This window comes from Falco punctatus, assembly GCF_963210335.1.
Source record: "Falco punctatus genome assembly, chromosome: Z".
In the NCBI taxonomy this organism is placed as follows: domain Eukaryota; kingdom Metazoa; phylum Chordata; class Aves; order Falconiformes; family Falconidae; genus Falco; species Falco punctatus.
The window spans coordinates 64,731,815-64,746,054 of NC_137586.1; positions in this window are offsets into that span (position 1 = coordinate 64,731,815).

The window sequence follows — 14,240 nt, forward strand, 5'->3', positions numbered from 1 at the left end:
TTGCTACTACTGTGCCTAAATGATCATGACCTGTGTCAAGGCTTGGATGGGAAGCACTAACCCCACTATTGTTAAAGACAGAACTGTAGAAAGGCGGCTGCATGCTTAGATCTCATTTCATTTGTTTCTCCAGGGGGTTGTATTAGTAGTGTTTTCATTAGAAATGTTTTTACAGATGTCGGCTATCCAGATATGAAGTCTCTGTGGTAGAGAAGCAGTCAGGAGTTTGGCATTCAGAACAGAAAGAAAAAAGTCAACTTTGAGAGACTAATTTATAGAAAAATAATTTACTGACTTTCTGATGTATAAATGTACAGTAACTCCATGGTGGCTTTAATGCAGGGTAATTGAATTCTTGCAAGTACAGTTATTTTCTATTCTTAACTTGAAGAAATGCTAGTCTGTCATTCCCCATCCCTGAAGACTGAAATAGTCTCCATTAATAATGCTTCTGGAAAAGTGACACCCACTACTTTGTAGTCCAGTACTATTCCCCCACCACCACCCCCAAGTTAAATACTTGTAGTAGTTTGACAGCATTTTAAACAATTTATGTATTACTACAAAAAGTTTTGTTCTAACAATATACAGAGAGAGTAGATGATTATGGAAGTGTAGCATTACTGAATGTTTGACCAGAGGGTTCTGATGCAGAGACAGAACGGCATTGACAAAATAATATAGCATTAAAATTCAGAGTGGTTTTACTGGGGCAGATGGAGTGTAGCAGAACAGTCTGCAGCCTAATACTGCTTCAACAGTTGTATGTTACTTACAGCTTTAACTGTACTATGAAAAAACTGTAAAAAGTTGGTGGAGGGCTATGATTTACTATGACTATCCTAAATTTTGTTTTACAAATACAAATGTAGATTGGGGCAGCAATATTAAGTCATTGGGTTTTGAGTTGAGCAGGCAATCAAGCTAGTAAATGTTTTGTAGAATTTCAGTAATGGTAAGCCTTCAACACTTTTATATTCGCTTAATAGCATAAGCAAGGGGAATTTCTTGTTTATTGTCTCCAGAGGTACAGAAAATGTTTTATTGGTCTCATGTTAAGTGATGTTGGTTGTACAGGTCACCAGACCATCAGTATGTTTGCCAGAGAAGGTTATTTTGGTAACAAGATTAATATTGTAATCCAGTAGGTCATCCAGATCAGGGCTGAAAGGCACCGTAAACTACTATTTGCCTTATAGTCACACGCATGTGTGAAGGTTGAGTCCCATTCATACCAGGCATGAAGTTGACATGAAGTTTCTCATCCAAATACCTAAGGCGGTATTAGGTATATAGGTATATAATACCTATAGTTTGTTTTTATAGCCAGCGCTTTAAGCCAGTACTGTGGGTATGCTTTCGTGACTACCAGTGTGTACTTGGTGTAAGCCACAGAGCCTGCCTGCTTCTTCAGGAACCATTCAGGTGATACGTTGTTTGATCTAGATTACTTTTTTGATGCTTGTATGACAATGTTTATTGCACTTTTCCTGAATGTGGATGCATGTGATGTTTAAAATACTCTAGTTTAGTTTATTGATTTATCTTGAATTTTCTGATGATAATCCAATTATTGCACCAAAGAAATGGGCTAAATAACCCAAAATAAATGAAGAAAAAAAATACGCAGAATGTGAAAAAGCAAGACCACACCTCTACTGCAAGAAATTGGTAGATGAATCTCCGTAGGTATATCTCCATGAAAGCATACTGCTATTTGTGGGAAAATATTTATTGTGCACCTCAGCTACATGGTTTTATACCTATACAGTGGGTTTTACCTGTCCCATCCTACTACATCCTGCACAACAGATGGATTATATTTTTACTCCATGATTTACTTCTTACTGCATATACACAGCAAATCATTAAAATTGTTTTAAAGTTTAACCCAAGAACAAACATTTTTATGCTACTGATACCTATTTCATCTGCATATATTGTCATCGGTGCAGGTGGCCTGTAATAGCCTAGGTAGAAATAGGCAGGCCTCACAAGAGGATGTGATAGAAGGCATTCTCTCTCTTGCACCGTGTAAGGGAAAAGCAATGTTTTGCCATCCTGACCAAAAGCTCGTGTTGTGATACTTGGTGCAGCATGGCAAGATCTGCCCTGAGTCACCTGTGAAGGGGCTGCCACTGGTAGGCTGAGGGTTGGGCGCAAGGTCTGTGGTTTCTCTGCCCATCTCTGTTATAAGGGTGTTGAGCGATCTTGAACAGGGCTCTGGGCCTCCACTTCCTATCAGCAAAATGAGAATGATGTGGGAAAAGCTTTTCTGTGTAAGTGGTTCACAAACTGCTGTAAACTCAGACTATCTGTGCTGGGTGCGGTCACCTTAATGCTCTAAGAGGGGTAGTTCACTAGCTTCTACTAAGGTGCTTCTTCAGCAAATGTGTACAAGCTATTTACTTTGCTCTTTTTCAGTAGATAAATTGGTATCTCAATTTAATTCTTCTGGCTAACTGCCAATTTATCCAAAAGCTTTAGAAAAAAGCAAAAATTCTTCAATCCTTGTGTATAGCTCTCTGATTTCTAGGGAAATTAAGGCAGTCCAAGTCTGCAGCCTTCCAAGAAAGGCTAGGTTAATCCTCTTGTGAAGAGATGGATGAAATAAAATCACTTGAATAGGGTAGAAAAAAGGCAAAATATCTGGAGTTTTGGGCCTGCCTGGAACAGTGTCTGTCTTGGTAGATGAAGGTGATTCCTCATTACACTGAGGCTTTGATGAATAGCTAGTTAATGCTTGGTTGTTAGAGCTGTTTGGAAAATAAAAGGTCAAGCATTGTTTGCCATACCCCATCTATTGAGCAAATAAGTAATTGTGAGGGTTTTAGTGAAAGCTTTTATAGGAAAATCATTTTCTGACTTATTAGTATTGAAATACTAATAAAAGCAAATCCCTATTATACTAACAAACGTGACAGATACTGTTGGAAATTAGTCTAGAGTGTGGGTGGAGGCCAATTCTTAACGAAATAACTCTCAAATGCTGTAAAACCAATTGGCTGCTGCTGAGCAGGATGGCCACACCTCTGTGCCAAACGTGGCAGTGCTTACAAGGTGGTCGCAAATTCTCCATCCAGGTGTGGAGTTCAGCACGAAAACTCTGGGGCTGCCAGGCCACTGAGGGCAGCGGGAGGAGGGGGAGGAAGCAGTAGCTTTTCTCCACTGCACTTAGCATCACAGGGAAAGGACACTATTGCTGCTGCTCACAAAACCTAAACATCTCCCTAAGTAGCAACAAATTCCCATTTTTTTGCCAGAGTGGACTCTTGCCCCCCTTCCCCACCCCATTTTTTTTCCTTTTGCTGTTACCACATATACACTTGATGAAGAGAATAGCAGATTTCACCAGCAAACAAATTGGGATGGTTTGTTTACAACAAATAATACAAAAAAGTTTTGTAATTTAATAGTCAGGGAAATTACCTATTACTTTATATACTTTACATTGAAAGCAATATCAGAATATTCTTTTCAAAAAACCAGTACCTACAGTAAGTTGTTTGTGGGTTCTTTTCAGGATAGTTTTTGTGCATACTTAAACAGTCTTTCACAAAGAGCTGATGGGGTTTTTTGAGTTCTTTTATGCCCTTCCTTTCATGCTCATTGAATAAGTCATTCACATCATGTGTAACATTACTCCTGGAAATATCCCACCACTATAAAAGGAAAGTATCTTGGCTAAAATAAATGCTTGTAGAATAAAATAAATAAATAAAAATTACTGCCCACGTCTTTATTTTGCTTGCTGCTTATTTTACCACTCCAGTTTCAGATAAAAATGCATTGCATGCCCTATGGAATGCAATCTGTTACAGAGCACAGACAACATACCAACTTGTGTACCACAAAATAACAAGCTTGTATGAGTACAGGCAGGGTTGCTGTTTATACTGCTAGATTCAAACTTTTAGTTAGATAATTTTTGGCAGCGAACGCACCTAGTCTGTTACTTATACACCAGTTAATCCTGACTTAGAAAAAAACGAACATCCACTTAGAGCCTCTAAAATCTTAGCTTAACTTTTAATACTGTGGTAAGAGATGATTTAGGGTATGGCACGTTAAAGAGTGTAATTCTTAAAAACTTGCTTCTGTGTCAGGCATTATGTCTTTAAATCCTAACACTATTTTTACACGAAAATTTAAGAATGAATACTGACTTGAATTACAAAGCAACTTTTAATGGGCTTAGCTTAAAATTTGTTCTATTTAAATTCACGACAGAAGAGAAAACAGGCATTTAGTGTTGTCTGCTTTTTTAGTAGAGGAGCAAAGGCTGCAATGAAGAGTAGCAGTATGAAGTAAACACACCACCCTTTGCAGTTTGAAGGTATGTATAAGTGCGTTTAAATATGCTGATGAAAGAAGGAACATGGTAAACAGAATCCATCTAGGTTTTCTTAAGGCAGAGAGACTTGCTTTAACTTATAGCAATTACCTTCTTAATTTTTTTCAGTAGCAGAGTATTTCAGTGGCTCGGCATCCAGACTATGTAATGTCATTTTAGTAAGAAGAAAAAAGATCATCTTTGGGGACACAAAAGACAAAGTGTAACCTGGTTCACAGTATCTTCCATTGCTGGTTCACTTACCCTTACACAATAAAACCCAGCCAAACAAAATCCTACCATGATCCTGGGGGTTTCCTTATGGAGATTTCTGAAGTCTTGCATTTATTCATCTAAGTCTCATAAATACATATTTTTAAAATATCACAACCTCAACTCCCTTTTCTAGCTCCATTTTTGTTATCACATTATCTGTTTTAATGGCTATTAAGCTACAATGTCCGTACCTTATCTTTGTCAGTTAATGTATCTAATTCCACCATCCCAGAGGGAATAAACCTGAAGCTAAAGCCTGCAATATATTAAAGAATCAAGAACGCTTATGCAGAACAAACAGAGGATTTAGCTTGGATAAATAGCAGAAAGCTCAGTGTCTTTTATGTCCAGAGCTCAGGACTGGAAGAAGAAAATGACTATAAATCATCCCTGTGAAACAACATAACATAAATGTTGTATGTTTATTTAAAACTTCATACAATCATTTATCTGGGCTATAGCTCAGTTTCAAAAAGTGCTCTGCTGTAATGAGGTACTGAGACTAGCAGTGATCAAGAGTAAAATGATATATAGTCTTCAACCAGAATTTGCTTATAGGAAGAATGGAAAGCACTTAAGCAGACACCAAGTATCTATAGCTAGTAGATCAAGCATGAGGATAATGCAATAATAACAAAAACTTTGATAGATTTTTTCCTGTTTCTCTTCAAAATATCACATTTCTTGTAACGTGACATTGTTTTGAGAGCTAACCAGCCAGCAATTTATGCCTTAATTTTCACACTTGAATAAAGGCTGATTTGTTGTCAATGTCCAAGGTATGACATGTTACTCCACCAGACTTAAATTAAAAAAACAAGCTAAATCTTCATCTGGGCTTGCATTCCAGGGAGAAGCGCTCTTGAAAATATGCTGCTGTTTTTTCTCGCTGTCACAGGAGCAAGCACTTCTGTGAATTCATAGCTAGTAATTGCTAGGTCTTTTACTTAGGGAAATTGAAGAGCCACTGATGATGTATTTACTGCCTAAGGAGACAGGTAGAAAATATAATGCAGCTTTTACTGAAGAAGGACTTTTTTCTCCCGAGTACTTGGCACCCTGGAGCATCCAGAGGCAGCCTGAAGTCTCCCAGAAGATGTCAGTGTTTGGCCCCAGGGGTGCCCCAGCACCCACCAGCTGCAGGGACAGGGTTTAGCCACGATGTCCCACTTGCAGACGTGCCCAGCCAGGACTGCTTTGACTTCCATTGTGTGGTCAAAGCTCTTGCACCCAACAAGTTCCACCGCAGTATTTTTCACCTAGTGTTTCAATGTCTTTTAGGCAGATCTTCCTCTGTGGAGATGTGTGCTGTGGCCCAGGATACCCCACCCAACGCCTGGGAAGGTTCTCTGGCAGTGGCAGCTTCTGCTGTGGTTGCAGGTGCTGTCCATCTCCCCAGCTGCTGTATGCAAAGATTTTCAACACCGCCTGACAAATCTCCCATCGGTGCATTTGGGTCCCAAGGTCTCAACTTTTTATGACTTCCAGAGCTGATCCAGCGGCAACTTAAAACCTAAGCTGCTCTGTGTTACCAAAAGCAGTATTGTTTCAGTTTGCAGGACCACAGATTTTTCAGTCATTCAAGAATTAAACATTAAAAAATTAGTAAATCCAGGCACATCATTTGCACCTTGATTATTTTTTTTATTTTATTTTGTGGCCCATGAAAAAAAGGGCTTGTAGGGATGAGGCTGACTGAAGCACTGTATCTGCTGACAAGAACACCAGAGGTGAAATCTTCTCTCTCTTTCCATTTCCCCTTCGCAGTTGACAGTGCCCTGTAAAACAGTGCTGTAAAGAGCACAGGCTCATAAATACTTCTATGCCTATGCAGCTCCGGATGTTTTCAAGCAAATATATTTATTATGTCAATAACAATAAAAAAAAGATGACTTATTCAATAATTCAGAATGGTTTCAGAGCTGCTGGAGGCTAGTACAGCTCACTTTACTTTAGATAACTTATAAATGTAGATTATTTCCATGACAGACTGAAATTACTTTCTGGTGAATATTTATTTGAGCTTTAATTTTCTTCTTAACCCAGTGTGTTCTAGAAAAGATGACAGTGCTATTGCCTTCCTTGTGCTTCTCTCTTGGCTGCAAATAACAAAATCTCTGAGAAACATTTCATAGAAGCAAGGTCTTGAACATTTCTCCACGCCATCAACACCAGAGCAAACTCCTGGCATTCAGTAGCAGAAGCTATTTTGTCAATCTGGCATCTGGGTGTAAACAAACACCGCTACAAGGAATAAGGAGGGCTCAGTTTCTGTCCTCCCCTTGCACAGTGCACCCCAGATGCCCAGGATGGCATTGGCTCAGCTGGAGCATCCTTGGCGGCTGAGGCACCTGAGGGAGGGCTGGGATGGGAAGGGTCTACCCTCTGGGGGCGGCTGGGAGACAGGATGATGTGCCAAGCATGAGGGGCTGCAGGGGAGCCCCATCCCTGCTTCCTGGGTACCACTGCCATCAGAACTCTCCAACCTTCTTCCCACATGTGGTTTATCTACATGGGGGAGCGGCCCGATCCTGGTCTGCCCTTTGCCTGCACAGGGCAGATACTGAAACAGAAACTATGTTGGTATTCTTGAAAATAGTTCAGATTGCCTCTGGACTTTGCCTCTCAGAGTAAGGAAAAGCTGAAATATCTTACAGGGAGCAAAAGACAGGCAGGGAGAGCCTGGGGGAAGGGGCAGGAGGCAACAGGAGGAGGAGGGACCCCGCATCCAAAAGCAGGGGCCCTGTCTCTAAGACAAGCTGGTTTCCTTCTCTTTTTCACCTAGACAAAATACAAGCTTCAAGATACTCTGTTAAGCATGTGTCTATATCCCAACAACCTCAACATTTTAAGTAAGTGCTGCTGTGATGCTGGAGAAAGCATTTATTGTACATGCAGAAAAATGTACAGGCAGCAAGTATAGGATAGATTTTCTAGTTTGTTGTCACTTAAAGTTAATTTTTACAAGCTAATAGGATTTGAGTTTATTAGCGGTGTATTTATATTGAACAAGAAGCATATATTCTAGAATTCTTACATATGAAATTGCTTAATTAGTTTAATTCTGCACATGAAAAAAGTATGCAACCACAGGAATCCATAAATACAGGACCGGTTAAAAAATAAATCTTGCTCTAACACCAATAAAAGCTAGCAACAAATACTTGAAAACTTGAACTCTGTACAAATATGCAGGAAAGCCACGTGGACCCTGGTCGGAGCCAGTTTCTAGGCAGAGAGGGGCGACAGCAGAGCCTGCCTGAGGCCACACAGCCCTGGTGGGAGCCTGTGCCACAGGGTGCTGGGGCTCTGCAGCACGGGGGTGCGGGGGCTGCTGTGGGCATCATCCCATCGTGCCACCATGGTGAGGGCTCTCCCCAGCCTGCCACACTGCTCACCCCAGTGCCCTGGCTCCCCGTGCCAGCACGGACGGAGAGCACCCTCTCACTTTAATCGCTTAAGAAGTTACTTATGATACGCAGCTAAATATTTAGTTGTGCAGAGGACAGCTTGTCACAGACAGCTTTGTTGCTAATGTATACAAATGCTGGTATGGCGCTGGCTTCCTCCCTGCATACACAGAGCTACACACACGCTGACCACAGCCTAAATAAGCTGATTTATTTGTTTCAGTTGTTTGATAAGTGCATCATACCTCAAACCCTAGGAAACCACTTTAGGAGGATTATAAGTTTTATGATGTGAAAAGATTACCCTGAGTGTGCTGAGCAAAGTTTATATTTGGAGGCTGTGCAGGAGGCGAGGCATTCGGAGAGGCTGGGGAAAGAGGGCTTGATAGATAGAAAAGGGATTTTCTTTGTTGTTGCTGCACCTCTTGTTGAATTTTGTCTTTTCTTCCATTACAGAAGTGGCCCCAGCAAGCCCCCGAGTTATTAACCTTGTGACTCTCCTCTGCCTTCCACTCAGCAACAGGAATTTCAGGATCTGCGCCTTTTTAAAATAAGGAGAAATCAGTTCACTGGCAAATGAAGGGAGGGGAGAGGCTTGGGTTACCTGCAAGGGAGAGCTTCAAGGCTCCTCCTGAGGGTGGGCTCTGGGGAGGGCATCTCAGCCCAGCTTCCTGGGGCTCCATGAGCACATCACTTCCAAAGTACATCATCCCTGGGAGGCTGGCGCAACCAGGGCACCTGCAGAGGTGTCAGGTGCTCACCCAGCCTTGGGGGGTTTGCCCCACCACTCTGCTACAGGGCAGGGACCAGCACCCACTAGCCTCGGTGAGGCCAAGGGTCTGGAGAAGTCAGTAGAGAACCGCAGAGCTGGAACCATGGCTTTGCTCATGGCCTTGGGCGGACACCGTTGTCCACATAGCGTGTGGCTTTGCTGGGCCTGACACTTATGTCGTGACACGGCAAAGAGGGGAAAATAATGTAGCCTTTTTGCCCTTATTGTTGAATGTTGGACACATGCTCAGGGAATAACTGTAAATAGGAGGAATTAATTCAGCAAAATACCTGATGTATGTTTCCACCTGTCCTTTTCAAAGGAATGGGCTCACGCAGGGAATGTTTGACATTGTGCTCTAACATTCCTGTATTAACAGGGCAGGTAACAGGGAAAAGGTAACCGGGTGGAGGTAACAGGGAAAAGACAGGAGCAAGTGGAGGCAGCGCACAGTCGCAGAGGCCTGCTGATCTTAGAGGGCTTTGCTCAGGTGTGGGAGCAGCCCCAGGGAGGACGTCTGGCATTTTTGCTTTCCCACAAAGTGCTTTGGGTCCTGCCTGACCCCGTCCCCTCGGCCATGGGCACAGCACAGCGAGGTCCCCACCCCCGGGGCTCCCACCGCCCTCTCCTCTGCCTTCCCCCGCCACGCACCCAGGCACCGCAGCCCCGCAGAGCTCCATTAAATAACGCGCTCGCCCCCAGTGCCGTGGGGCCCACAGTACTCTGCTGTTACTAGAAAGGCATTTATATTATATTCTGTCTCCTGCATCTTTCATAAGGGAGTTTTTATGTGTCACCAGAAAATACTGAGTAACACACTTTATTAGCCTCATGATACTCTGGCCCATCAATACTTGTCAAGGCCTGATGAGATCATGCTATGATTGTTAATCAGAGAGAAGGAGGGAGGTGGAGGAGTGGGAAATACCTTTAGGAAAGAGTCAATTAGACAGAACAGTACTGCAGGTAAGCATGCAATATGTTTTTCAGTGTAAAGCAGCAGGCAGCCGATCAGCTCATCGCTGAAGTTTGAACCTAACTTTCCTGTGATATCAGACTTGCCTGGTTTTTTTAAACAAGGAAGAAATACTGCATTAGCAGAACATGCTTGTGATCAGTGAGTGGATCTTTCAACCACTATCAGCCTCCTTAAGACCTGTTATTTAGGAAAGCACTTAAGTGCGCAGATGGCTTTAAACATATGGAGTGTTACTGGAACAGTCTCATTTATTCTTTGTTAGGCTAAAAGGTTTTGGCTTTAAGAGATTGCCTGGCATGGCTCAGCATTGATTACTCATGTGGAAGGGTGCTCTTGCCTCAGGTTTTTCCTCTTCAGCAAGGAACTAGTTGCTGGGGAGGGAAGTGGTTAGTTTCAACTTCTTTGCATCTCCTCCCTAAAAACTCAGAGCAGGGCCTGACCCTGCTGCCAAAGTGATGCACAAGCAAGGTGAGGGATGTGGTAAGACCAGTGCCACCACACAGCCATCACTGGGATGCATTTAGCAACGTGGCTCCAGTTGATGTTTGGTTTGCAAGCCTGCTACTGTTGCTTTGTGCTGATAGTGCACAGTTCCTCTCTGCTGTATTTTTGCATCCTGCCCAGGGTCAGAGGAGGGTAAGCTTTTTATGACAGAGAAGTGGAGATCGAGTGGTTAAACAACTTTTTCTCAGACTGCAGCAGAAATCTATAGCTGAAGTGCAGATATCTTATTCCTCCAGACGCTTGTTTGAGTTCCTAGGAGTCACCTTTGGACTGCAGTCGGTAGGAAAAGCCCAAGATACTTTGGTGACACCCTGGGAGAAAACTGTGTCGTTTACAGAACCTGTTTTGCACACCAAGCTGAGCATGAAACAAAATGCTCAAAGGTTTACACCTCTCAAATCAATGCAGGCCAGGCTGATGACCAAGGCCAGGTTGTTTGCTTGGTGCTACCAGCCCAGGTAGCACTTTGCCTGGTTTAAGGAATACAGATATTTGCAGCTTAGACTCTCCTTGCTGGTTTGGTGCCATGTGGAGAAATTCAGGAAAAAAATGAGGATAAGACCCTGGTAACTCATACTGGCAAGGTGCTTGCAGCACATATCCCTGTACATGTTTAAGGATCCAAATAGCACCTAATTTTTCATGGCTGGGACCAGCAGGTGCCTTTCATCAGTGCAATGTTGTCTTTCAATAGAAGAAAAGCCTAGAAAGCCTATTGCATTGTTGTTGGTACAGCAAAGTTGTCCTCTATTGATTTGGGTCCTAGGGACATCACGTTGGGAAAAACTGGGTGTTAAACAGGCCTAGCAGAACAAATGCAGAGGACACAAATAAACCATACCAAATAACACCTCCTGATATGATAGCCCTCACGACCAAAGAGACCCATCTGAATGACTTCAACAAGACTCTAGAGTTATTTTAAGAAATTTTCATAGAAGACCCTTGGTGCGAGCATAGAAGACCCTTGGTGTGAGCTATGTCAGCACTTCTGAAAGATTCCTTAAGGACCTTTGGCAGAAGGTACCTCATCCACAGTTAATGAGGTCTCTATCTTCACGACGTGGTGTATGTGCTCTTGCGAATGTTTTAGGCAGCACCAAACTCAGGGCTTTAATTAGGGGGGAGAAGTAGCTTTCAAAAAGTGCATTCCCCAGCATTTAAACTAAATGCATGAGCCTAGTGAATGTAAAGAGAAGCAGGAAATCCTAAAAACATTCCATGTGAAAAATAAAACTGAAAGCAGCAATCCCGAATCAGCAGATGCTGTTACAAGCCAAACATAATTAGTTTCACTAAAAAGCACTTGCCTGTATTCCTGAGTGAGGGAATAGAAAAAAGCGCATCTCAATGAGATGCAAATATGTTTCCCTGTGACCTCTAGGAGCTGCTTATCCTGCTGTGTGTCTGTATTTCTGTTCTGCTCTGAAACAAACTGGGACTATACACTTAACAACAGCAACCTACTTCCAGGGCTTTCCTGAAACACAGGTAGTGCCAAAATCGCTCCTGTGCAAGTCCTGACGTAACTGATGACTGCACTGGGTACAGGGACAGCCAAGCTGTTTAAAAGCATAAATTTACTGTCCATTGATTAGCACAATTCCTGCAGGCCCCATGAAATTCTTTTAAATGGATATCAGATACAAGAACAAAGCTGAGAAATCAAATACAAATCTGCTTTGCTCAGGGCAAAATCCTGTGTTCATAGTTTACTCCTATTCCTTGTAGAACTACTCCACTTAGCAGTGCATCAGATAAACAGAAAAAAAAGCACTAAATATTTTGGTGGAGTATTTGAGTACAGAAGGGAATATTAGATCATGCAACCTCACTTTTGTGTATCAGGGGGCTTTACATTTCATCCAGCTACGCCTGGATGAGGCCCAGTAGCCTCCTTGGCTGGAGAATGCTTGCTTTGGCTAAAGCACATCTTCCAGAAAGACTCTCAAGCTTAATTTGAGGACATTGGTTTGGGCACTAAGCATCCTGCCTGGCCACATGCAGATCCTCCATATCTCTGGCAGGATGACGGAAAGAGAACTCTTCAGCTCTTCTGACAGGGCCATATGCTGAAGCAGCCAGCAACAGGCAGAATTTTTTTCTAAACCCATTTGCAAACAATTTTCACTAATCACTTCCGTAAACCTTCTGGGCTCTGTAATTCAACACTGGCTTTGAGCTCCAGCCTTTTACTGGTGATGTATCTTGGCTTGGTCTCACGCTTCCAATACTGGAAGCCAAGTTTTGAAAATTAAACTGTTGGGTTGACTACGGGTTAGATACACTCTTGATCCAAGTACAGCAGTTCTTGAATCTGTTTGTACTGATTTACAGTGAAAACAGCCTTTCAATGGCTCTTTGCAGTTTTTCCTCTTTTTCTGTTAGAAAGAGAAATAAAATCAGTTCCTTTAAACTGCTTTGCTTTCTATTGAATTCTGGGTCCTTATGGACATACATAGCTCTGACTGCTGTAAGACTGCTGTTTCCAGAGCTTTTAGGTAATTCCCCCCACCCCCAGTCAGTTTCACGGCACAGGAGTAGAGTATTTCAAATGAATAGAGGTGATGGAAAAAGTTGAGAATGTGCAATGGTCATAAAGAAATAGGATTACATGCAACAAAAGTGATAGATACACACTTTAAGATTTTTTCTAAATCAGAGAATGATGGAAAGAGTAAGGAGCAAAGACTTCCTCCACATTTGTTGGAAACTATCCCTCCTAATCAGAGCAGTGAAGAGGCTTGAGACAGTTTCTTCTTTAAAACTTGTGCTTTATTCGTCATGGGCAAGAGAACCTGATGAGTTGAGGGTTTAGTTTAGTTTAATTTTGGTTTTAATACCGAGGAATCTACACACAATTTTATTTTAGCACCTCTGGACTTCAAGTGGCACCTCCCTCAGGTGCCTTCATGTTGTTCTGTCATTGCTGTACAGTGACATTTACTTTTCATTTTGTCCTCTCAGCCATGAGGCCACCACTTTGCTCTCAGCCCTCGAGGCTGCTGAGTGTACTGGCACCAAATTCAGCAAACGGCACTTCTGTGCCCTTAAAATGCAGGCAAGAGGGAAATTATGAAAAATTTGCCACCTGTGTTGTGGGGTAAAAGTAACTTAAATCAAACAAAAGAGAGATGGATAGATGTACAAAATATGTATATGCTTTTCTGTTTATTTTAGCGGCTTGTGTTACTCCCTTCATTTTTTCTTGTCTAATAATACAACAGCGTGTTGGTTTAAAGCTAACTTAGGAAACTATGTAGCATCAGGGACTCATAACTTTTTATACATCTGGGAACTTGCTGGGGCACTCAAAGTGTTCCCACAATAAGGTGGACAAAGTGTTTGCTGGTGAGACATCACATGGCAACTCTGAGATGCCTGTCACTCATCGTGCTGGTTTTCTATTTTTTTTCCTGACAATTCATTACATCTCTTGGGAAAGTTACTGTACCTTAGAAAACTGTTGTGGGGGTAGAATGAGATTATTTGGTCTTGCAAATAGAAACTTGATATTTTGACCACTTTCCTCACTCAGAATACCAAAGAAGCTCAGCGCAGCTCTCCACAGTCAACCCTCCTCATCAATTAGACAGGTGCTCCTCTGCTTTGCACTCATTTAAACCAGGATATGTTTGCAATTCTCATCAATTTCTCAGCTTCCATTTGGGAAGCATTCTTGTACAATCAAGGGGAGTCAATAGCTAAACCTAAGTATTTGCATAGGCTATACCTAATGAGGTCATTCAGGCAGTTGTGGACAGTAGGTGTCACAGGGACAGGAATGCATCCTTGGAAAAAAATGGGAGCAAGTACATGCACAAATGTATGCACCCTCCTCACACAGTCACACACCCTTTCTCTCTTCTGCTCAGTGGAAACCCTGGACCTACATGGGTACACACGGACACAACACGTGCAAGAATGATGCTGAAGCTAAAGTTTAACTTCCAAATATGAATAAAA